Source organism: Lithobates pipiens, unplaced genomic scaffold, assembly GCF_037356315.1.
Source record: "Lithobates pipiens isolate NorthernLeopardFrog02 unplaced genomic scaffold, aLitPip1_a1.2 Scaffold_18, whole genome shotgun sequence".
Lineage (NCBI taxonomy): Eukaryota > Metazoa > Chordata > Amphibia > Anura > Ranidae > Lithobates > Lithobates pipiens.
Window position 1 is genome coordinate 131,949,076 of NW_027507758.1, and position 26,282 is coordinate 131,975,357.

Here is a 26,282-nt window from a genome sequence, read left to right on the forward strand (position 1 = left end):
GTCCAAAGTTTTCTGTATATGTGGTCTTGAGATCAATTTGTGATGATCAATGTATTTCGCGGGGGAACCTCACTTCATCAGGACCAGAGATCTCAGCATAAATGAGCTGTAACAATATATATAAAATTATAATCATGTAATTATATGCATGACTAAGAAAAGTATTCAAAATTCAGTTTCACATAAAACAAAAAAAATCCATAATATTAATATATCTACCCCTTTCTGGAATGGTTGGAAGTGCAGGAAGAGTCCAAAACCAAATCATAAAAGGATATAAATCATAAAGAGATGTGGAGATGTGGAATCATAAAGAGATGTAGAAAAGACTTCAGCTTGTGATAAACTTGTTGGAGAGTGGTTAATGGCAAGGGCTGCCGGGCCAGTGGAGAGACACCAGTTTTGAATCAACTCACACCCAACTCACACCCAAACTGCTATATGCACCTGTATATATATATATATATATATATATATATATATATATATATATACACAGTGGGGACGGAAAGTATTCAGACCTCCTTAAATTTTTCACTCTTTGTTATATTGCAACCACTTGCTAAAATCGTTTAATTTCATTTTTTTCCTCATTAATGTACACAGAGCACCCCATATTGACAGAAAAACACAGAATTGTTGACATTTTTGCAGATTTATTAAAAAAGAAAAACTGAAATATCACATGGTCCTAAGTATTCAGACCCTTTGCTGTGATACTCATATTTAACTCAGGTACTGTCCATTTCTTCTGCTCATCCTTGAGATGGTTCTACACCTTCATTTGAGTCCAGCTGTGTTTGATTATACTGATTGGACTTGATTAGGAAAGTCACACACCTGTCTATATAAGACCTTACAGCTCACAGTGCATGTCAATTGAGAATCATGAGGTCAAAGGAACTGCCTGAAGAGCTCGGAGACAGAATTGTCGCAAGGCACAGATCTGGCCAATCTTACAAAAAAAAATTCTGCTGCACTTAAGGTTCCTGGGAGTACAGCGACCTCCATAATCCTTAAATGGAAGATGTTTTGGACGACCAGAACCCTTCCTAGAGCTGGCCGTAAGGCCAAACTGAGCTATCGGGGGAGAAGAGCCTTGGTGAGAGAGGTAAAGAAGAACCCAAAGATCACTGTGGCTGAGCTCCAGTGATGCAGTCGGGAGATGGGAGGAGAAAGTTGCAGAAAGTCAACCATCACTGCAGCCCTCCACCAGTCGGGGCTTTATGGCAGAGTGGCCTGACGGAAGCCTCTCCTCAGTGCAAGACACATGAAAGCCCGCATGGAGTTTGCTAAAAACAGATGAATGCGGCCAAGTACAGGGATATCCTGGACGAAAACCTTCTCCAGAGTGCTCAAGACCTCAGACTGGCCCAAAGGTTTACCTTCCAACAAGACAATGACCCTAAGCACACAGCTAAAATAACGAAGGAGTGGCTTCACAACAAATCCGTGACTGTTCTTGAATGACCCAGCCAGAGCCCTGACTTAATCCCAATTGAGCATCTCTGGAGAGACCTAAAAATGGCTGCCCACCAACGTTTACCATCCAACCTGACAGAACTGAAGAGGATCTGCAAGGAGGAATGGCAGAGGATCCCCAAATCCAGGTGTGAAAAAACTTGTTGCATCTTTCCCAAAAAGACTCATGGCTGTATTAGATCAAAAGGGTGCTTCTACTAAATACTGAGCATAGGGTCTGAATACTTAGGACTATGTGATATTTCAGTTTTTCTTTTTTAATAAATCTGCAAAAATGTCAACAATTCTGTGTTTTTCCGTTAATATGGGGTGCTGTGTGTACATTAATGAAGAAAAAAAAAATTAACTTAAAGTTGAGTTCCAGGCTTATTAAAAGTCAGCAGCTACAAAAAGTGTAGTTGCTGACTTTTAATAAACAGACACTTACCTGTTCCACGGTCCAGCGATGTGGCCGAACGGGGTGTCGCTCCTCTCCCCCTCCTCCATTGCCACTCTGGGCACCCGGCCGTGACAGCTTTCGGCTTCATGTCCAAGCACGCACAGTGCATGCGCGAGTCATGCTGCACTCCCTGAGTGGATACGGGATCTCCTGGGACCTGTTGCGTGTCCCAGGAGATCGCCTAGATGGAGGGGCCGCCTAAGACGAAAGGAGGAGTCGCCTTGGCAGTTCCTGGGCGGAAGGAGGAAGTGGGACAGGAAGTCTCCCCCCCCCCCAAAAAAATGACATGCCAAATGTGGCATGTAAGGGGGCGAGGAGTGCTTAAAGCTGAAGTTACATTTTTGGGTGGAACTCCGCTTTAAATGATGTTATCAAATGGCTGCAATATAACAAAGAGTGAAAAATTTAAGGGGGTCTGAATACTTTCCGTCCCCACTGCATATATATATATATATATATATATATATATATATATATATATATATATATATATTGTGACATTGGGGTGATTAGCTCAATTGGTAGATGCATTTTTTAGTCCACATCAGTCAGGCGTGTATGGTTAAGGGCCTGGTAGCCCACGTTTATTAGAAGAAAACAAAATATTAGTCCATCCAGTAATCCCACGCAGGGGTCCAAGCTTAAATTAAATACAGCAAAATCAGAACGAAAATGCTAGCCCACCTGGCTACTCTTCAGCAGTACTGCTGCTATAGGTACTTGCCCCGTCCAACAAACTGCTTGGACGCACACAGCTTCCAACCCTTCGACACACAGCACACGGCTCCTTGGACGCACACAGCTTTAAGTCCTTCACACAGCTTTGGACATGCACAGCTTCAAGCAGCAAGCTGCTCACACACCACCGTCCTACACAAATCCCCTCGTTATATGGGCTGTGTGCAGCTGGGCACACACCCTGCTCGCTAGCCTCAAGACCCGGACACAGGGTTGGAGATCCCGTCCCACCCATAACTCTCAGGGATCTCCAAACTACAGAATCCCATCTGGAGCTAGCAAAACCTGGAGAAAACTGACAGAGCAGTTTTCTCCATTTAAACTCTACACTCTGTAGTCCTGCAGTCCGCAGATATGCAAACTCTGTGTCTCCTTTACCTCTAATTTCATAGGGACAGAGCCTCGCTCTGTCACATATCCCCCCCCCTTTGTTTCGATCCGGAGGGAGGAACACCAGCACCCATCATGATGGTTGGGACACCTCTGTGCTGGCTGTCAGCCACGTAGGCCCAACCCTTTTTCCGGGTGCGCTTCCAGGAACATTCCCCCCTGGATCTTAACAGGTTCCTATATTGTCCTATACTCAGCCTTCCTCTTCTTTTGGGGTCCCTGGGCCTATTCACTTTTCTTGGGGGAACTCTGCCTTCCTTGAGCCCTCCTTTCAACTTACAAATACCCATTTTACCCTTCACCATCGGTATTTCAGGTTCAAAACAGTTTTTCTTGGTACCCACTGCAACCAAATCATTGTTTACAGAACGAACTCTTAACAGATCACAGCTTTCCATATCATCAGTGCTTTCCAATTCAGTGTTTGTTAGAAGACCTGAGGAGGGACTACGTCCGACGGGACCATAGCACAGCTCCACCTCACCCATTGTCAAACACTCCATGGGTACCTGTTCTAACAAACTACCCTGACCCAAGCATAAACCATTTTTTCCAGGTGTACACATTACATTGTTACGGCAACCAACATTAACACTTTCTCCCATAGTGTCTCCGGGCACCTTAACTTGTACCCCTGGGCCAGTGACAGAAAGCATCTCTGCTACTGCTGAGTCCATTCTGGGCCCTTCCTTCTCATGAGGCCTAGCGGGTAAGGCAGTATCTGCGCCCTCTACTGACCACTGCTCCGCCGCACCTCGGACCACACCAGCAGAGATTTTTCTAGTCACCGCCCCAGACGGAGAGACCTCTGATATCTCAAGCAGTTCTCTCGCGTGCCTTCCATACCAATCAATAACTAGAAGTACGCTCACAGAGAATCTGGAGATCCTGTGCCAAATGGTTAACCATTGGTCCCACCAATTCCACTGTTGGTCATGGTTTCCCAGCACTGCCTGTACCACCTGGCTCCACCCATTGGTGCTACGCAGCACCACCTGGTCCAACTGCGGTGGAGATACCCAAGTATACAGCGAGTTCATTTTTACCAACTCTAGCATTTCCAGTAAGGTTTCGGTCATCTCTAAACATCCCATGTCTAAACACCAGAACTTTCTAGGGTCTTCTACCCTGTCCAAGACATGGAGGGGCTCAGCGACTGCAGGTTGAGAGGGTGAGACATTTGAAGAGACCTCATCCTCCTTGGAGGTACTCATCATCACGGCCTGTTGTTCCCCTGGAGAGCTGTCAGACACATGTCTCACACTTATCCATTCTGCACCAGTGTTGGTGAGCCTCTGCAGGTCATTACAAGTCACACTATCACTTTGATACTCAATATCATTTAGCTGTGGAGCTGTGGACAACACATCTGCGATGCCAGTGCCCTGAACTGTTTCTTCAGAGGGGAGGGCAGCAACCTTTGCAGGGACCAGGACGCCCTCAACCACCAGCAGCTCTGCGATCCCCCTGTCTGGCATAGCAGTTGTGTCCACACCCTTGTTACTTAAGTTAGCCTTACCCAGCATGGCTAGCAATTGTTTGGCCCAGCTGTCCCAGTCCATTGTGGTTCCACCATGGGTGTTCCACAGCGTTGCATCACCTGCTGTAGAAAGCCGCACAGAAACCTGGGATTCATTAGCTTTAACTGCACATTCCTCACTTCTATATACATCATTTTGTAACACCACACTTTTATCAACGTTGCATTGGGGTGATGCTTCACCTAAAGCTTGGTGCAGCACACCATTTTGAACACCTTTTTCTGGTGACACTACAGACACATTCAGCTTTGTACCCTCAACTTTTGCAGGCTGAATTAACCCCTTGCCTACTGGGCTACACGTAGGGTTGTGGGGCTGCGCCCACACTCTCTCACTGTGTGGCTCAGTCGTAACATAACAGGAAACACATTTTTCAGCATTATAATCACCAATCACATCACATTGGCCAACACTATTGTCAGCATGACCATCAATATTCTCATTATGTGTTGACATAGCTACTGCTTTTGTGGGTTGTCTATGAGCCACCATAACCTCTGAGCAACTCTTCACAGCACCCGCTCTCTGTAAAGGGGCACTTTTGCCTATTTGGGCAGCTCCATAGCTGACCTGGGAAACTCTCTGCTCCAACACTGCAAGCTCCTTGGAAGTTTCCCTGGGCAACCCTGCAGCAGCTGTCACTAGGGAACATGGTACCAGCACTGTTTTGGTCACCCCTAGCTCAATTTTCCCAGCCATCTGCTGGATCATAGCAGGCATATGCAGAGTCCCCATGTCCTTTTCAGTCTTTAGCCCTGCGTCTAGTTGGGCTTTACGCTGCGCCTCCCCACTGCTCTGGGTAGCACAATGCAGAAAGTCTATGTCCATTTGTACTGCGGATCTCCCCACTGGACATACTCCCACTTCACTGGGTTCAGCATCATAAACTGAAACAGTCTTACCAGTTCCTGCAGCTTATGTCATAGCCTTCACTTGAGTGCGTTGTCTCACTGGTGTGGTGTCTCTATAGGCTGACTCCCCCATGTGGCCATGGAGCAAAACTGCAGCCTTTCTGAACCCACTGACGCCCCCTGTAGGTAACACAAGATCCTTGTTGATAGGGGTAACTGCAGACTTGCGCTCCAAAGCTGGTTGGCTATAACTCATGCAGGATTCAGGCTGATGTACTCTCCTTTCGGGACTGACCCCTTTGCCTAAGCGGCCATGACAGAAAACTTTACGTTTCTCTGGATTTCCAAAACCTAGGTCTTCCGGCGACACTTCTCCCGTCCTGGAGCATTGCTGGCGGCCCGTGATACGATGGAACTCTCCTCTAAGAAGGATTTCCTCTTTAAACTTGCTGTAGTCATCCTGGTCCCCATCCATCAAATGGTAAACCGACCGGAACTCTATCCGCAATAAGGTTTGCAGCAGTTTTGGCCACCGGTCCCTAGGCCATTTTCTCTTTACAGCAACTTTTTCAAATCTTACAAGGAAGTCTCCCACCTCCTCTGTAGGCAGCATGGGTTGCACATAGTCAGAGGCCAAGATCTCAGCCCCTTGCAGTGCACCCGACTCTTTGCGATTCCGCTTGATCCATTCATTCACTGTCTCACATGTCACTGGCCCCTTTTTACTGGTCCTACAAGGTGGAGACATCTTCTCAGGCCATGCTGAGCTCACTTCTTGGCATCTCCTCCATGACTGGCTCTCACTCGTTGCCATTGGATACCACTTCTGAGGACACAGCTGATCACAATCATTAGTAGATGAGCTCCAGAATTCATCAACCTCCCATCCAGCTTGGTTATTCCACAAACATTCCTGTGACAAGGGGCAATGGGCAACAGCATGTCCCCACTCACTACAACTAATGCAGCGCAGAGGCCTCCTTGCGTCATGCTGTGGCACCTTTGGGCTCAGGCTGCCAGGAACAACATCCTCTTTTACTTCTCCTTTAACTCGGGGTGACATGATCAATTTACCCCAGATCACAGCGATGTCAGACAAATTCTCTGGTGTGGCTGGGGCATGTGGTGAAATACCCTCTAGCCACAATAGCCGCTCCCTGGCTTTAGCAAGGATTGCTTCCTTTTTTTTGCTTTGATCGTCCCATCCTTGCAATCACATGCACACAGCAGCTTGTAACAGTTCTCAGCAGAGAAAGAAAAAAAAAAAATCTGATGTTTGATTCTTCCTTCACAGGTACACAACCCGCATGCAACACAGTCCATCAAATAAACGTATACGCAATGCTGTTCGCCTGGCTGCCACACACAGCTAGCAGTAGTTCCTGATGCGACTCACCATGGAGCAAGGACCCGGATTCCACCGTCTACATGCCTGCATTCTCCACCACTTGTGACATTGGGGTGATTAGCTCAATTGGTAGATGCATTTTTTAGTCCACATCAGTCAGGCGTGTATGGTTAAGGGCCTGGTAGCCCACGTTTATTAGAAGAAAACAAAATATTAGTCCATCCAGTAATCCCACGCAGGGGTCCAAGCTTAAATTAAATACAGCAAAATCAGAACGAAAATGCTAGCCCACCTGGCTACTCTTCAGCAGTACTGCTGCTATAGGTACTTGCCCCGTCCAACAAACTGCTTGGACGCACACAGCTTCCAACCCTTCGACACACAGCACACGGCTCCTTGGACGCACACAGCTTCAAGTCCTTCACACAGCTTTGGACATGCACAGCTTCAAGCAGCAAGCTGCTCACACACCACCGTCCTACACAAATCCCCTCGTTATATGGGCTGTGTGCAGCTGGGCACACACCCTGCTCGCTAGCCTCAAGACCCGGACACAGGGTTGGAGATCCCGTCCCACCCATAACTCTCAGGGATCTCCAAACTACAGAATCCAATCTGGAGCTAGCAAAACCTGGAGAAAACTGACAGAGCAGTTTTCTCCATTTAAACTCTACACTCTGTAGTCCTGCAGTCCGCAGATATGCAAACTCTGTGTCTCCTTTACCTCTAATTTCATAGGGACAGAGCCTCGCTCTGTCACAATATATATATATATATATATATATATATATATATATACTGTATACATATATATATATATATATATATATATATATATATATAGTAGTTCCTGTACTACTTTTTTTTTTAACAGAAACGTTTTTATTTATCAAAAAACAAAATTAAAAACACAGTGCTCCTGTGCTACGTTTGGCGGCTTTTGGGGGGGGGGGGTGATTTGTATAGACATCTGTGCATGAACCCGCACAGATGTCTGTCAAATCGCCCCTGAAGTTGGACTGCATTGCCGATTTTAAATCGTGCAAGTTCATCTGAACTCGCATGATTTCAAACCCGCCCCTCCATGTGAACCTGGGCTCAGAAAAGGTTCTGCAGCAAAGTAGTAATTTTGCCCCTTTAAGCATTGATAACAATTGGAAAAGGCAAAGAGAAGCCACCCATTTGCATTGTCAGTCCTAGCATGGTCTGCCCCGTCACATAAACTGCCTATAACTGCATCCTACCTTGTGAAGTGACAAGAAGGTGCACAGCTTTAACCATTCTGCTATTTCCCTTGTTCAAGGTGTATTTACAGTTGCAGTTGGGCCGCAGTAAAAACATGCAGTTGAGCCTTAAGCTGCAAAGGCAGTGGACGGGAGTGTACACATGCTGTAGCTAGACTTAAACCCTGTCATGATCGGTTTGCACTACCACCCATTGAACATAACCCATTTGCGTGGGACCATGCTGTAGTCCCCTGCACATGCAAGCATTGCACACGGTTGTGGCAAAGTGGTGCAGTATTTATGGAGTTAAAACAGGTTGTAAGGAGGCAACATTTGCCTCCTTATGTCTGTCAAATGGCTTTAAAAATTTATCAAAGCATGGATCGTTTTGCAGAGGCACAGTAGCCCTTGCTGCATGTGTAAAAATACCTTTACTGTAGCAGGATGAAAATTGTAGCTGGGTCCCCTGGGCATCCAAACTGAGTTACTTTGTACAGTACATGATCTCGCTCTGCTTTGCAGCAACCTTCATGTAGCGGGACTGTTTACTGCTGAATAGGGATGAGCTTCGTGTTCGAGTCGAACATACGTTCGACTCGAACATCGGCTGTTCGTCCGTTCGGCGAAGTCCGAACATTTTGGTCCGTTCGCGCCAAATTCGTGTGGCGCTCACGGCCCACAATGCACTGCGATGGCGCAGTGCATTGCTGGCTTATGATTGGCCAAGCATGCACTGTGACCCCGCATGCTTGGCCAATCGCAGCGCCAGCAGCGAGGAGAGCCATGATTGGCCACAGGCAGGATGCCTGTGGCCAATCATAGCTCAGGCTGTGTAGTGCACGCCCCACACTATATAAGGCCGCCAGCGCGGCGGCCTTGTGTAGTGTGTTGGCGTCTGAAGCCGTGGGTGTTCTGTGTACCTTCAACACAGTACACACCGATCGTTTTCGGCCGATTTTCGATCTTGCTGTTGTGTAGTGGCTATTGTCTGCGTGCCCTAACCGCAGTATACACCGCTATATTCACCTCACCTATATAGCTAGTGATCTATCTTTTATAATAGAGCTTGCAGTCAGTAGTGTTAGGAGATAGTGCGTGCTGTCTGCGTGCTCTGTACCCAGTACATACCGCTATATCCACCTACATAGCTGTTCTCTATTTGAGCCCACTTGCCATCTGCAGGAGTTATTGGAAGTTGTGTGTGCCTCCAGCACAGCACAGTATACATCTGTATATACCCCTTTATCTCTGGTGTTCTATAATAAAGGCATCTGCAGGAGTTAGTGGATGTTCTGTGTACCTTCAACACAGTACACACCGATCGTTTTCGGACGATTTTCAATCTTGCTGTTGTGTAGTGGTTGTTGTCTGCGTGCCCTGACCGCAGTATACACCGCTATATTCACCTCATCTATATAGTGATCTATCTTTTATAATAGAGCTTGCAGTCAGTAGTGTTAGGAGATAGTGCGTGCTGTCTGCGTGCTCTGTACCCAGTACATACCGCTATATCCACCTACATAGCTGTTCTCTATTTGAGCCCACTTGCCATCTGCAGGAGTTATTGGAAGTTGTGTGTGCCTCCAGCACAGCACAGTATACATCTGTATATACCCCTTTATCTCTGGTGTTCTATAATAAAGGCATCTGCAGGAGTTAGTGGGTGTTCTGTGTACCTTCAACACAGTACACACCGATCGTTTTCGGACGATTTTCAATCTTGCTGTTGTGTAGTGGTTGTTGTCTGCGTGCCCTGACCGCAGTATACACCGCTATATTCACCTCATCTATATAGTGATCTATCTTTTATAATAGAGCTTGCAGTCAGTAGTGTTAGGAGATAGTGCGTGCTGTCTGCGTGCTCTGTACCCAGTACATACCGCTATATCCACCAACATAGCTGTTCTCTATTTGAGCCCACTTGCCATCTGCAGGAGTTATTGGAAGTTGTGTGTGCCTCCAGCACAGCACAGTATACATCTGTATATACCCCTTTATCTCTGGTGTTCTATAATAAAGGCATCTGCAGGAGTTAGTGGGTGTTGTGTGCCTCTAGCACAATATACACTACCCAACTGCTTTTTTACCCAACTCCCTTCAGGCCATTACCATGTCTGGAAGGCCAGCAAGGAGAGGCAGACAGGCGCGAGCCGATAAAAGAGGGCAAGCAGGCTCTGTGTCTAGAGACAACAGTGCTGGTCGTGGATGCGGTGCATTGTCATCAGCACGTGGCCATGGGACACGCTTGTCCTTCTTTTCGGCAGCTGGACATGTTGAACCGCAACATGCCAACGACTTGGTAGAGTGAACAAATGTGCACCTTTGCTTAGGATAACCTCCGCCCGTTAACCACGCAAATAAAAGGCGCTCAGCATCAAAAAATATGCTTTCTACCTGGGAGCTGTGGAATTTAAGCAGCTGTTTTAAAAGGTATTAAATCAATAAAACCACTAGAAAACCCACTAAGGGGGGGTCACCTCATGTCACCCCGTTTCAGTTTTTTTTTTTTTTTTTCCCTGAAACCATCTTGATTACTCAGTATAATCTAGATATATGGACAGTGATCATGGACAATACTTATTTTGTATGACTACATTTGGGAAGATATACATGTTTTTCCGTAGAACAACAGTTTGCACTAGCACAAATCACATATAATTTCTTTTTATCTATTGAGTATTATGCGCTGTTGTCTCTACGGGTGAATTGATTTATCCATTTACCTCGTAGATTTGTGTTTAAAGACTTGGTAGAGTGGATGACCAAGCCCTCCTCATCCTCCTCATCCTCTCTCACCCAGTCTCAGGGTACTAGCAAAGCAGCTGCCAACGCATCGTCTTCCCTCCTCTCAATGTCATCATCAGTGACTCCTTCCCTAGACCCACCACGTCCTCCTGAGGAGTCTCCTGAACTCTTTGAGCACAGTGTTGGGTACATGCTCCAGGAGGATGCCCAGTGTTTTGTGGGCTCTGATGATGACACTCAGCTAGAGGAAGGCAGTAGCGTGAGCGCAGAGAGAGGGGATGCTCAAGAAGGACAGCAATCTGGCAGTCATGTTCCACAAGCTGCAGCATACTGCCAGGTTTGCTACAGCGATGAAGAGGGAGGTGATGATGAGGGCACTGACTCCACATGGGTGCCTGGAAGGAGAGAGGAGGAGGAGGAGGCACATGTCCAACGAGGCAGGATGCCCTCCGGGGGCCAGCTTAGGGGCAGCACACCGACTGAATCACACCGCAGAGCTCCGCCTGTTCAGAGCGCTGCCTCTGCGCGTTATTCTAAAAGTTCTTTGGTGTGGGTCTTTTTTGAGACGAGTGCATCAGATCGCACCGCTGCTATTTGCAACATATGTCTCAAGCGTATCTCACGTGGCCAAAACATCAGCCGCTTGGGCACCACATGCTTGACCAGACATATGTTGACCTGCCATGCAGCTCGTTGGCAAGCGTACCTCAAAGACCCACACCAAAGAACAAAGCGGACCTCTCCTTGCTCCTCATCAGCTGGCATCTCCAACCCCACTAGACCTTCAGTCCTCTCTGAAACCTGCTCTGAGAGGAATGAAGGTGTAGAATTAGGTGTGTCACAGCCAAGTGCTTCCGGGAACTCTGCACGTCACCCACGTCCGATTATAGCAGGCAAATGTCCCTGCCCCAGCTGCTGGACCGGCGAAAGAAGTTCCCTCCCAGCCATCCACATGCCCAGCGGTTGAATGCTAGCTTGGCTAAATTGCTAGCACTTCAACTGCTGCCTTTTCAGTTGGTAGACTCGGCCCCCTTCTGTGAGTTTGTACAATGTGCGGTTCCTCAGTGGCAGGTCCCCAAACGCCACTTTTTCTCACGGAAGGCGATTCCGGCTCTCTACCGGCATGTGGAAGGCAATGTCCTTGCCTCGCTGGACAGAACGGTCAGAGGTAAGGTGCATATTACCGCTGACCCATGGTCCAGCAGGCATGGACAGGGACGTTACCTGTCTTTCACGGCCCATTGGGTCACTCTTCTGGCAGCTGGGAAGGTTGCAGGACAAGGTGCAGTAGTGTTGGAGGTTGTTCCGCCACCATGCCTCCAAAATGCTACTATTGGTTGTGACACACCTCTCTCCTCCACCCCCTCCTCTTCTTCTTCCTCCATGGCCTCTTCCAGTGTTCTGTCCTCAGAACCAGCGGTGCTCCGTAGGCGTTCCAGGGCTACGCAAGTACGCAGGCAAAACGATGCCATGCCGTGCTTGCGCTGGTTTGTTTGGGGGACAGGAGCCACACTGGGGCGGATGTTTTGTCAGCTCTGCAGGGGCAGGCCGAGAGGTGGTTGACGCCACGCCAGCTTAAGCCAGGAATGGTGGTTTGCAACAATGGCACCAACCTCCTCTCCGCCCTCCGACAGGGACAACTGACCCATGTAGCTCACGTCCTTAACCTGGTGTTGCAGCGGTTCTTGGGCAGGTACCCCGGCTTACAGGATGTCCTGAAGCAGGCCAGGAAAGTCTGTGTGCATTTCAGCCGATCATTTAATGCCTGTGCTCGGCTGGCTGAGCTCCAAAAGGAGTTGAACCTGCCCAAGAACCGCCTTATATGTGACATGCCCACCAGATGGAACTCAACATTGGCCATGCTGCAGCGGCTGCACACGCAGCAGAGGACCATCAATGAGTACCTGTGCGACTACGGCACCAGGACAGGGTCAGGGGAGCTTGGTTTTTTCTCACCACGCCAGTGGGGCATGATCAGGGATGCATGCACTGTCCTGTCACCGTTTGAGGAGGCCACAAGGATGGTGAGCAATGACAGTGCATGCATCAGTGACACTGTACCTCTTGTCCACCTCTTGGAGCATACGCTGCGTGGAATAATGGACAGGGCACTTGAGGCAGAACAGAGGCAGGAAGAGGAGGACTTCCTTGCCTCTCAAGGCCCCCTTTATCCAGACAGTGTTCCTGCTGTGCCACCCATCACACAGGAAGAGGATGAGGAGGAGGAAGAGGAGGAGGAGGATGATTGTGTCAGCATGGAGGTGGAGGCTGGCACTCAGCATCAGCATCAGCAGCAGCAGCAGCAGTCTTGTAGGGATGATTTACAGTCCCAAGAAACACGTGGACTTGTACGTGGCTGGGAGGAGGTAGCTGCGGATCATGTTGTCCTTAGTGACCCAGAGGACTCCGGACCGAATGCCTCAGCTAACCTACGCTGCATGGCCTCCCTGATCCTGCAAAGCCTGCGGAAGGATCCTTGTATTCTTAGGATCAAGGAGAGGGACCATTACTGGCTGGCCACTCTCCTTGATCCACGGTACAAGGGTAAGGTTGCCGACCTTATCTTGCCATCGCAGAGGGAGCAGAGGATGAGACATCTCCGGGAGGCCTTGCAGAAAGGTCTGTGCAACGCGTTCCCAGAGACTGGGAGGTTACAAACTCCTGGTCCTGGACAACGTGTTGCTGAGGCATCGGTCAGAAGGAGCGGTGGAGAAGGTGGCCGTCTGACTGATGCTTTCAGACAATTTTTTAGTCCGCAGCCCCAAGGTATGATCGGTTCCAGCACCCATCGCCAGCGTCTGATTTACATGGTGCAGGAATACCTAGGGGAAAGGTCAGACTTGGACACCTTTCCCACCGAAAATCCTCTGGCTTACTGGGTCTTGAGGATGGATCACTGGCCAGAGCTTGCACAGTATGCAATTGAGTTACTGGCCTGTCCTGCATCCAGCGTTCTTTCGGAACGCACCTTCAGTGCTGCTGGTGGCTTTGTTACCGATCACAGGGTGTCCACCGAATCAGTTGATCGACTGACCTTCATCAAGATGAATCAGTCTTGGATCACCCACAGCTACCAAGCACCTGAAGCTGATGTAACAGAATAATTTTTTTTGAAATATCACATCCCTTCAAGACTGCCTATGCTGATGCTGAGTGACTGTCCTGTTATGTTGATTGTCTATCCTCTTCCTCCTCCGCTGATATGTTGGAAGAAGATTTCTGGTTCTGGGTGATGCCTAAGGCCCAATTTTTCTGCCCCTGTTTAACAGGGGCGTTTAAGTACAATTTTTGATGCAATGCTTTGCAGCAGGGCTAATTCCTGCAATCAAACAAGAGTATATGGGAGAGGTTGCAGTGTGGTGGCACCAGCACCAGTGCCTAAGGCCCAATTTTTCTGCCCCTGTTTAACAGGGGCGTTTAATTACAATTTTTGATGCAATGCTTTGCTGCAGGGCTAATTCCTGCAATAAAACTAGAGTATATGGCAGAGATTGCAGTGTGGTGGCACCAGCACCAGTGCCTAAGGCCCAATTTTTCTGCCCCTGTTTAACAGGGGCGTTTAATTACAATTTTTGATGCAATGCTTTGCAGCAGGGCTAATTCCTGCAATAAAACTAGAGTATATGGCAGAGGTTGCAGTGTGGTGGCACCAGCACCAGTGCCTAAGGCCCAATTTTTCTGCCCCTGTTTAACAGGGGCGTTTAATTACAATTTTTGATGCAATGCTTTGCAGCAGGGCTAATTCCTGCAATAAAACTAGAGTATATGGCAGAGGTTGCAGTGTGGTGGCACCAGCACCAGTGCCTAAGGCCCAATTTTTCTGCCCCTGTTTAACAGGGGCGTTTAATTACAATTTTTGATGCAATGCTTTGCAGCAGGGCTAATTCCTGCAATAAAACTAGAGTATATGGCAGAGGTTGCAGTGTGGTGGCACCAGCACCAGTGCCTAAGGCCCAATTTTTCTGCCCCTGTTTAACAGGGGCGTTTAAGTACAATTTTTGATGCAATGCTTTGCAGCAGGGCTAATTCCTGCAATAAAACTAGAGTATATGGGAGAGGTTGCAGTGTGGTGGCACCAGCACCAGTGCCTAAGGCCCAATTTTTCTGCCCCTGTTTAACAGGGACATGTAATTACAATTCTTGATATAATATTTCACAGGAGGGCCCCTTCCTGTGCCCACCCAGAGTAATGGTGAGGACTTATAGTGTTGTGGCACCAGCACCACAACCACCAAAGGTCAATTTTTCTACCACTGTTCAACAATGGCATGTAATTACAATTCTTGATATAATCGTTCACAGCAGGGCGCTCCAGCGCCCACCAAGAGTCACTTTGAGGGCTTACAATGTTGTGGCAAAACCAACACCTTGTTCCGCCATTTCTGCAGAGCATATAGGGCAGGCCCCTACTTTCAAACATCCAATTTACAAACATCTCCTACTTGCAAACGGAAGGAGACAACAGCAAGTGAGATGAAAAAAGATGGACGACAAAACAAATTATACAGGGGTGATAACCCTTCCCTATGTTTTCCAAAAAGCTTAAAAATAGTTTTTTTGACTGGAGCTACACTTTAAAAATGTACCAGTTGAAAATTACAAACAGATTCAACTTAACACAACAAACCTACACAGTCCCTGTCTTGTTTGCACCGCCTGTATACTGCTGTTCTGAGTATATAGGGCCTGGGGGCCACACGCATTTCCTTTTTTTAATATGGGTACGGGGTTCCCCTTAATATGCGTACAAGACCTAAAGGGGCTGGTAATGGGCAGGGAGGGCTACCCATGCCATTTTTCTCAATGATTTTCAACCATATTGCAGGAACCAGATATAACATTAAAACCGCAAGCAGTTTTAAATGGTGTTATTTCCGTTTAATGTCATTTTGTGCAGGGACTGTTCTAAACACAGGAGACACGTGGCACTTCACAGGCATACTACAGACACCCCCCAGGCACCATATTTAAAGGAATATTTCACTTTTTTTTTCACTTTAATCGTCATTAAAATCAGTGCTCCCACCAAAACGGCCATTTTTAAAAACATTTTAGGCATTGACCCATGTCCCCTGGGGCAGGAGCCAGGTCCCCAAACCCTTTTTAGGACAGTATCTTGCATATTAGCCGTTAAAATTAGCACTTTTCATTTCGAACGTTCGAGTCCCATAGACTTCAATGGGGTTCTAAAGTTCGTTCGAATTTGGGAAGAAGAAGAACGGAAGGCGGCGGCGGCGACAGAAGACCGGGCCACCGCCTGTAAAAGAGCTATAAGAAGGCGCGGTGGCACGGCAGAAGAACCGAAGAGGGGGACAAGACCCCCGAAGTCGGGAGAAGAGGCCGGCGGCGAGGAAGAAAGCCGGACTCCTCCGCTAGCAAAAGAGCTACAAGAAGATAGCGGAAGACCCCCGGAGCTGTGCAATAAAGTATTTTATCTCGTGTGTTGTGTTTTTTTTTGTACTTTATTTTACAGGTGAATGGGTACAGGTGAATGGGTAGGGGTACATTGTACCCCATACTCATTCACATAGGGTGGGGGGCCGGTATCCGGGGGCCCCCTTATTAAAGGGGGCTCCCGGATTCCGATAAGCCCCCCGCCCGCAGACCACGACAACCAACGGCCAGGGTTGTCGGGAAGAGGGCCTTGTCCTCATCAACATGGGGACAAGGTGCTTTGGGGTGGGGGGGCCATGGCCTGGTATGGCTCAGGAGGGGGGGGGTGCTCGCTCGCCCCCCTTTCCTGGCCGGCCGGGTGTGTGGGCGAGTCCGTTCATTTCGAAAGTACGGCGGATAGTACGGCGGACTTAGTACGCCGTATTAGTCCGCTGAAAAAGTGCCGTGTGTGGGCAAGTAGCCCGTTCGGAAATTCCGACGGACAGTCTGGCGGACGTCCGCCAGACTAAGTACGTCGGACAGACGGCTACGTGTGTACGCGGCTTTAGGCCCCATTCACACCTGAGCATTTTGCAGCTTGAAGCCTGAAGCTACAAAACGCTGGAGGGGAAAAAATCTATTATTCTCAATGGAGATGGTTCACATTTCCACTCCAAGTCTCCTGAAGCCGAATGCCTGAAGCTCAAACAAGTTCTGGACCCTTTTTTGTCACTCGAATCGGGCAGATTTGGGCATCTTTCTTCTTTTACATTGGTGACCTTTTGCCCTGCACAAAATCGCGGTAAAAAACGCTGGTAAAAACGTGATTTTCTGCCTGAAAACGCTATGCTTAGGTGTGAATGGGGCCTAAATTGAGCTCAGTGGAAGCACTGGCATATATAACATCTATGCAGCCTGTAAAAGCGCATTGGGTCCTTGGAGGTTCTGGAGACAAAGAAATATATGTGCCCAACAGACACATTCTCCTCCTTTCCTTTTCAGTGAGATATTAGAAATGATTACATATTTTACATTTTAAGGGTTATATGTATTAAACATCAAGTTATATATATGTTTTATATATGTAGGCAAAAGACAATACATAAATAGGTTTTCCATTTTCACTGCTATGTGTTTTTCGTGTAAATTATATATTAACAACCTTTATGAGCATTTTGGTTTGCCTTTGAGGAAATCCATGAATTTATTATTCTTGTATGTGTTTTTGTCTTTATAACAAGCTTGTCTATAAAAAACTTGTCTCTAAAAAAAAAAACATTTTATCACTGCCATCTAGTGGTTTGCAGATAGATAGCGTTTGTTTTTTTTTTTTGAATTTTCTGTTTTTTTTTTTTCTAAATATGCATGATCTTTTTTTTTTAATGCATGTGTAATCATACCTTGTATCATATACATTACATCTTAATCAGTATGGTGAATTTCTATTTTTGTTGGTATTGTTTTTAAATATTAATTTATATTCTCTAGTTATGCTGTGCATTTAAAATCAAATGTAAATTTTTGTCATCTTGACTTTATTCGTAACCGTTTGCATTATTTTGTTATTTTATGTTTCAACATTTCCATGTTTTATCAGTTGTTTTTGGTATTGGTGCAAGAATATATATATGCACAAAATCTAGGTAAGTACATGCTGCATGTGAGAAATATCTTATTACATTGACAACTTTGTGGAAAAAAATTAAATTTTATATGTTTTCCTAATTTTTCAAAAACCTGTAGCAATAAAATGACATCTTTAAAAGACTCACTATGCCTCCTAAAAAAATACTTTGGGGTGTCTGCTTTTTTTAAAATGTTGTAATTTTGTGGGTGTTTCTACTGTCTTGGTGCACCAGGACCTCCAGACATGTGATAGGTAGTCAGGAAATGGGATGCCTAATTTATGTACCTAGAAAGCCTGCAGGTGCTTCTTGGATTTTGAGCCTCTGTATGCAACTAGGCTGCTAAAAATAAAGGTCTCAAATATGTGGTATCCACATATTCAGGAGGATAGCAAAATGTGTTTTGAGGTGTTATTCTAAGTAGTCCCATACTGTGTATCCTTTTAAGACCCCTTTCACACTGAGGCGGTTTTCAGGCATTTTAGTGCTAGAAATAGCCTCTAAATAGCACCTGAAAACTGCCTCCCATTCATTTCAGTGTGTCTTTTCATGCTAGGTGGTGCACTTGCAGGATGTCAGGAAAAGTCCTGCAAGCAGCATCTTTGGGATGGTTTGGGAGCGCTGTATACAGAGCTCCCAAAACACCCTACCCATTGAAATGAATGGGCAGTGCAGAAAAGCTGCAACACGCCTTCTTTGGGGTTAAAAGTGCCCCCACTAGTGGCTGATAAGCGGCGCTTTAACACTGACGTGGCTGCAGCCCCAGTGTGAAAGGGGTCCAATTGACAGCTGTGTGGAAAAGAAATACATTTTCATTTTCTTTTTTCATTTTCCAAAAACCTGTGGAAAACAATTGTGACCTTCAAAAGACTAATTATGTTTCTAATTTAATATGTTGGAGGGTTCACTTTGCAAAATGTGGTTATTATAACTATTATACAGGATTAATATTATATAGCGCCAATAGTTTGTGCAGCTCTTTACAAAGTGAGGGCGGAGAGTACAGTTAAAATACAATTCAATACATCAGAGGGCTCTGTTAGAGCTTACAATCACATTTTTTTTAATTATTCTCCTGTCCTGGCACTCCAGGGCCTCAGGAAATGTGATAGGTAGTCAGGAAATCAGATACAAAATGTATGCCTCTATGAAAGCCTGAAAGTGATCCTACACACGATCTGAATTTTGGTCAGAAAAAGCTCTGATTGTTTTTCCGACGGGCTTTCGCTCAAGCTGTCTTGCATACACACAGTCACACTAAATTCCAACCGTCAAGAACGTGGTGATGTACAACACGTACGACGGGACTAGAAAAAGGAAGTTCAATACCCAGTGTGCCACCCTTTGGGCTCTTTCTGCTAATCTCGTGTTAGTAGAAGTTTGGTGAGAGACAATTCACACTTTTCAGACTTGTGCTTATCCCGATCGTTTTACGCTGTTCAGTTTGTGCTTGTGAGTTTCTATCTGGTTTTCAGTGCGTGTAGTCAGTTCATATCTGTTTTTCAGTGCTTTCTTGTCCACTCGTTTCTGATTTTCAGCTTGCTCTTCACAGGCCTTGCTGTTCTTCAGTGCATTTGGTTAGTTAGTTCTGACCAGCCGACCATTTTGAAGCCATGTTGCGGTTACGTACTTGTCGTAGAGTTCGTGCTGTGTGGGGGCTTGGTGTTGGGGTTCCTACTTTGACCCAAGCCAGTCCATGATCAGGGTGGGGAGGAGTTCATGAACCAAGAATTGGTTACTCCAGCATGACCAATTCTCTCATATGCCTCTGCTACGTCAGATCTAGGAGAATAACCCTGATGATTTCAGGAATTTTCTCCAGATGACGGACCCCATTTTTCACGGTTTGTTGGCTTTGCTCACCCCTTATATTAGCAGGCAGGACACCTGCATGTGGCAAGCCATCACTCCCATGCGGTACTTGGTGAAAGGGGAGAAGACTACAGGACGTCAAGTTCTCTACAGGCATCTCCCCCCAGGCTTTGGGGATCATTATTCCAAAGACCTATTCTGCTATTCTTCAGGTCCTGCAGAAGGACTATATTAGGGTAAGTTTTATCCTTTAACATCACATTATATGTATTTAATGTGTGCTAATGTTTTGTATTTCTTTCATCATTCCATAATTACCCTGATTGTAATATGCTGCGAATGTCCCCTTTGTCCTCATGCATGCTTGAATCTTTTAATGCTCCTTTTTTGGCCTACATGCATATTTGCCTTCACCAACCTCCCCAGCATGCTATTCTGGGCCCATACACACCTAGCCTAGTCACTTAAACAATGTATTTTATCAGCTCAATTGTACTGCTTTACCCTAAACACCCCCTATAATGTGTACAAATGTTATTGTTGTCCTTAAATTCATGCGTCATGAGTGTCAGAGGATTATTTTGGGCTCACAAACTCATTTAGAACCCCCCCCTCCCAAAATTTGGACAATGGGCCATCAGAGGGGGTGAGGAATCTGATAAATGGACCTTATTTTTTTGTCTTTAAATACGCATTAAAATCAATGTTATACTGATGTTGGCCAAGAATGTTTGTGTCTAATCTGCTTACAATGTTTATGTGCAAAATTAAAAAAAAAATTCTGTTTGGAATCCACAGTTTCCTTCAACTCCACAGGAATGGCAGACTGTGGCATCTCACTTTGCCCATCGTTGGGACTTTCCCAACTCAGAGGGGCAATAGATGGGAAACATCCACATCGTCCCACCACCCCATTCGGGTTCATACTATTTTAACTATAAAGGGTTTCATAGTATCGTGTTGATGGCAGTGGTGTCGGCGACATACGAGTTTCTCTATGTGGATGTGTGGAAGAATGGCCGGATGTCGGATGGTGGAGTCTGTTGTGAATTCATGAAGAAATACATTTAATATTCACTGGCAGAGATGAGAGATTTCAGTAGGCCTAAAAAAAAAAAGTGGATAAACTATAATGTTGATATTATTAAACTGTGACCCTCTTGGAGAACTTTAAAGCAAAATACAGGATCTCACATGTTTTTCCAAATGTTCAGGGGATTAGTTATTCTTGTAAGTTTTACAAGCCTGTATTGAGACAAGATGTTACCTGAACAAAAGGATGTTTTATCACAGACACCAGAAAAACTCTTATCTATCTCCTTAAATGGACAAGGAAGGCCGTGCAAATATATATGGCAAGGTTTGGGCCATACTTAGGATGTACCTGTGACTAACAGTCATTAAACCTGAATAACCAGAACAAATATCCCATTGTCTCAGAAAGTGAGAGATCAACAAAACCTATTGTGTGAAATTGTAGAGACTTGAAGGACAAAGCCAACCCATCTAAACATTTATTGGACTGCTGAAAGTTCATCTCAAAACATGGTGGGAGAGGGATATGCAAGTCAGACATATTTCAAACGTACTTCAAGTAATTCAAACTATATGTGATATTTGTAGGTCACAAAATAGATATTATAATGTTAGTATCTAATGATCTAAAGAACTTTGTCATAAAGAAATTATATATGAATGTGTGATTATAAATAGAAGTGTTTTAGCAACGAATTAGCATTATGAAAAACATATAATCGTGATTATAACTGTATAAGAATTTAACCTATGTTTAGATAAACAAATATTGATTGGGTACCCGAATTATACATGTATCCATATAAATAATAATTGTATGTGATATTGTTTGATATATATCTAACCTGTGTCCTTTTCAAATGGACTAAATTTTTACAGATATACAATGATATGCATATATATCACCATTTTATGCAAGTGATTAATCAATAATTATGCTAAGCGTATTTGTTAGTATGTGGTTAGTAGAATTCCCAGTTTGAGAGATTATTTTCAAGAAGGTACAAACAAAATACACAATATAAAATTAAATATATCACTTATAGAGATATACCACAAAACACATGTGAGACACCTATGTGGTTGAAGGTGCAATTACCTTAAAAACATTTAGACTACTGGGAAAGGTGATCATTAAGTCTGCCTGCCAATAGGAAAGGGACATATACTTTTTGGGCTGAACATATTACAAGTTTTATAATCTTATTGTGTGAGAGGGTATTTAGGAGACAAGAAGGATACCATTAGAGAAGAGGAGGGAGCTCAGGGGGAGCTTAGGGGACCCCCCCCCCCCCGAGAAGGGACACTGGAAGACTCCCAGACAAACTGATACTCATGCACCATGCATGAATACATATTTTTACATTCACGAAGATCCCTGCTCCTTGGAACTCGGAGGTCACACAAAGTAATTCCTCTGTAAGAGAATCTATGTTGAAAGCCACGGGAGCCATCTTAAAATTCCTGGTAACCAACAATCCACACTAATAGCCATATTTGGAATGTGTAAATATATGTTTATCATCTCTTCTATGTTCTCTTAAAAATAGATTTTTTTGAATATTCTATTATTGAAAATCTTTCTCCCGAATCAATAACCGCCTTTTCGATTTTTCTCTAAATTCTATTTTTCATTATAAATTTCTCTTTTTGCATAGTTACCAATTTTATTGACAAACAAACGTCTAATTTATTTCACATTGTTAACCACTTACTTACCTGCAGTATAGTAATGGTTGGATGTGTGAAATACAGACATTCTGTTTAATTGTCAATTATCAAAAGGTTATTGATTCTACCGAGAAGTGATAATGGTGATGATTAAGTCCAAAGTACGACAATCCCATTTTGTGGGTGTTTCCATTAATTGTCAAGGTGTTCATGTGACGCAATCAATATTTTAATTTCATGTAAATATTTGTCTTTTATCAACCAATAAATGTAACTATTTTGTATGATCACTTGTCCCCGTGAATACGTTTCACATGTATAGACTGTGTCATATAGATTGATTATGTAACTTAAAAATATCTTCGTTAACCACTTCAGACCCAGGCCAATTCTGACATTTCTCTCCTACATGTAAAATTCCTAATTTTTTTGCTAGAAAATTACATAGAACCCCCAAACATTATAAATGTTTTTTTTAGCAAAGACCCTAGAGAATACAATGGCGGTCATTGCAACTTTTTATCTCGCACGGTATTTGCGCAGCAATTTTTCGAACGCATTTTTTTTCAGAAAAAAAACAGTTTCATGCTTAAAAAAAAAAAACAGTAAAGTTAGCCCAATTGTTTTGCATAATGTGAAAGAGGAGGATACGCCGAGTAAATAGATACCCAACATGTCACGCTTCAAAATTGCACGCGCTCGTGGAATGGCGCCAAACTTTGGTATTTAAAAATCCCCATAGGCGACGCTTTAAAAAATTTTACTGGTTACATGTTTTGGGTTACAGAGGAGGTCTAGGGCTAGAATTATTGCTCTCGCTCTAACGTTCGCGTCGATACCTCACATGTGTGGTTTGAACACCGTTTTCATATGTGGGCGGGACTTACGTATGCGTTCGCTTCTGTGTGCGAGCTCACGGGGACAGGGGCGCTTAAAAAATTTTTTTTTTTTTTTTTTATTGTTAATTTTATTTTTATTTTTTTAGTTTTACACTTAAAAAAAAAATAAAAAAATTGATGACTTTTATTCCTATTACAAGGAATGTAAACATCCCTTGTAATAGGAATATGGCACGATCGGACCTATTTACAGTGAAATATGGGGTCAATAAGACCCCATATCTCACCAAAAAAACGATCATGGCTTCCTAGCCAGATCGGCGCCGTTAATTTGAATACCGAGGCCGGGCGTGACGTCATAACATCGCGCCCGGCCTCCGAACGATCATAGAGACTCCGGGGACAATCTAGTCCGCCGGAAATCTCTATGGTCACATGCTGGGGCCGGCGGATACTGTGACCGACTCACCGATGGAAACGGTGAGTCGGTAGAAGCACCGGAGGGCGGCGGGAGGGGGGGCGCCCCTCCCGCCGCCCGTAAGAACGATCAAGCGGCGGAACAGCCGATATGATCGTTCTTATGGTGTAGGGAATCACCGGCTGAAAACGGCAATATCTGAATGATGTCTGTGGACTCAGGCATCATTTAGATATAACCAGCGAAACCCCATGACGTCAATAGACGTATTGCGGGTCTCAAGTGGTTAAAAATTACTTAATAAATATTGTGTGGGAAAATGTCCTTAAAAAGCACAACAAATCTTTGACCAGAGCGAGTTCGACGGACGTCTCCAGAGCGGTGGCTTGGGATTGCCACCTGCGGAAGACAACGTCGAAGGACTTCTGTTTATTTTTATTGTAGATGAAGCATTTGGTCTGGCGAATCACGTGATGAGGCCATTCCCCCAGAGGACCCACATCCCGGAGAAGATGGTTTTTTATTACCGGCTAGCCAGAGCCCGAAGAATCGTGGAGAATACCTTTGGGATAACGGCCAGCCGTTTCTGCCTATTTCTAACAGCAATCAACCTGGCGGAGTACAAACTGAACCACATTGTTTTATGCTGCTGCATCCTGCACAACTTCTTAAAATAAATGCTACAAATTATATAGCCTCAGTTGGGCCTGAGGCTGGACTTCGTGAACCAACACGGATGGCCCTTGAAGCTGTCCGTTCTGGATTGCCCCCCTAAAGCACCCACGAAGTGCGTGAAAAATATGTGGAATATTTTACAAGTAGGGGGGCCATTGCTATGCCAGCTAATTTGTAAATATTTTTTAACCACTTGCTTACTGGGCAATTAAACCCCCCTCCTGCCCAGACCAATTTTCAGCTTTCAGCGCTGATGCACTTTTGAATGACAATTGTGCGGTCATACAACACCGTACACCAAATTCAATTTTTATCATTTTTTTCCCACAAATAGAGCTTTCTTTTGGTGGTATTTATTTGGTTATTGAGCATTGAAGAAGAAGCTACACATTGTTGAGTAGAAAGCCTTTTACTCCATGCACATTCACATGTGCGTTTTATAAAACATTTGGCAGTAAAAAAAAACTATTTTTTTTTTTACCTTGACATTTTTGAAAAAATACAGAAACAGCCATGTTTCCAAACATAACATACACAACTCTGGAACTTACAAAGTTCAACATTGCAAAAAAAGAAGGCAATATCAGACATTTTATAGTGTGAAAAAGGTTTTGATCTTGCCTTCATCAGATGGGGGGGGAAGTCACCCCTGTAAAAGCCAAATTTAGAAGATGCACACAAATTGTGAGTCAAAATGGAGATTTCCTTTCTGATCCCATACCTAATTTCAACATATGCTATCTCCCATCATGGGGGATCAATGGACGTGTTTTGGGGTTGCAACCACTTCCTCTCACCTACTAGAGCTGGGAGGAAGGGGTTGCACCCACAAAACGCGTAAATTGAAATCCCCTGATGGCACATGTTGACACACTGTGTGCATCTTGCAAATGTGGCTTTTAAACTGTATTAAAACTTTATATAAAATTTGTATAAAAAAACAAAAACAAAAAAAATCCAGGAATCTTTTTAGGATTTAGAGTCTCCCTACCTAGTACATCAATCATGTTCTTCAGTCTTTGTTTAATCCCCTTGGTTTTTTCTTTGATAAGGTCCAAATCATGATTACAAGACATGATTTCCTGGATAAGCCGTTGTGCACTGTCACTAGTGAAATGACTCGATTTTGGTACCACAACCTGAACATCACCTGAAATAAAAATACACACCATGTATTAAAAATATGCAGACATACATCTATTACCTGAATCTGTGGTGTCCTATTGTGGTGAAAAATTCAAGCACTTTTTCCCACCTCTCCTTCCTCCACATCCTCAGATTGTGGTGTCGTCTGTTCCCATTCTTGAGGAGGTGGGGGGTTCATGTTGTCCTCCGACGTCCCGAGTCTTTTCTCCCCTATAAGAATGAAACAAACAGGTATACTTAGCACACAGATATTTGTGGACAGAAATATGAATGTGAAACATTGCTTGAAAGTGGGGTACAATTGTCTGTTTGGGCAGACCAGCGTTTCCTTAATTGCTCCTTGGATTGTCGTATCCCAAATTTCTGTTGCAGACTCTTCAGCACTTTCGTCATGATTTTTACATTTCGCAGATTGGGGTTTGGGTACGGTACATTTTTGCCATCATAGTTGGCCCTCTTCAATATGTGGACCATCTCCACCATCTCTTCAAGGGACATATTGGAGGCCTTAAACCTCCTCCTGGATTGAGACGTTTCGGCCTCCGGGCCTTCCTCCTCGTTACTACTAGTAGTAGTGACCACCTGCTGTGTCTCCGCCATGTTCCTCTCCCAGTTTAGTGTTTTTGTCTTATGTTTTGTCTTACAGCAAATATAAAAACAATTCAAAAACCCTAAATTCATGGGCCACTTCATAGACAAATACAGGGATATGAAAAATTTGTGGGAGGTTAAAAACCCCTTATATTTAAATAAACCAGCTAGGAAGGCATCGCTGGAAATACTGCTGGAATATGTGAAGATGCAGGTCCCCAACACAGATATCAAGTTTGTGGATAGGAAAATTGGTAACTTGAGAAGCACAAATAGGAAGGAGCTTAATAAGGTCCAGGCTTCCATGAGATCAGGAGCTGCAGCAGAAGATGTGTAT

At 44.8% G+C, this 26,282-nt stretch overlaps 1 long non-coding RNA gene across 1 annotated transcript; it reads right to left on the reverse strand.

Annotated features, from left to right (window-relative positions):
• Positions 1 to 25,566, reverse strand: LOC143990082 (uncharacterized). The gene is made up of 3 exons (XR_013277141.1): positions 25,464 to 25,566; positions 25,200 to 25,358; positions 1 to 106 (listed from the first exon to the last, which is right to left on the reverse strand). It is a non-coding gene; the product is annotated as an uncharacterized LOC143990082 (long non-coding RNA).
• Positions 25,567 to 26,282: the final 716 nt, after the last annotated feature.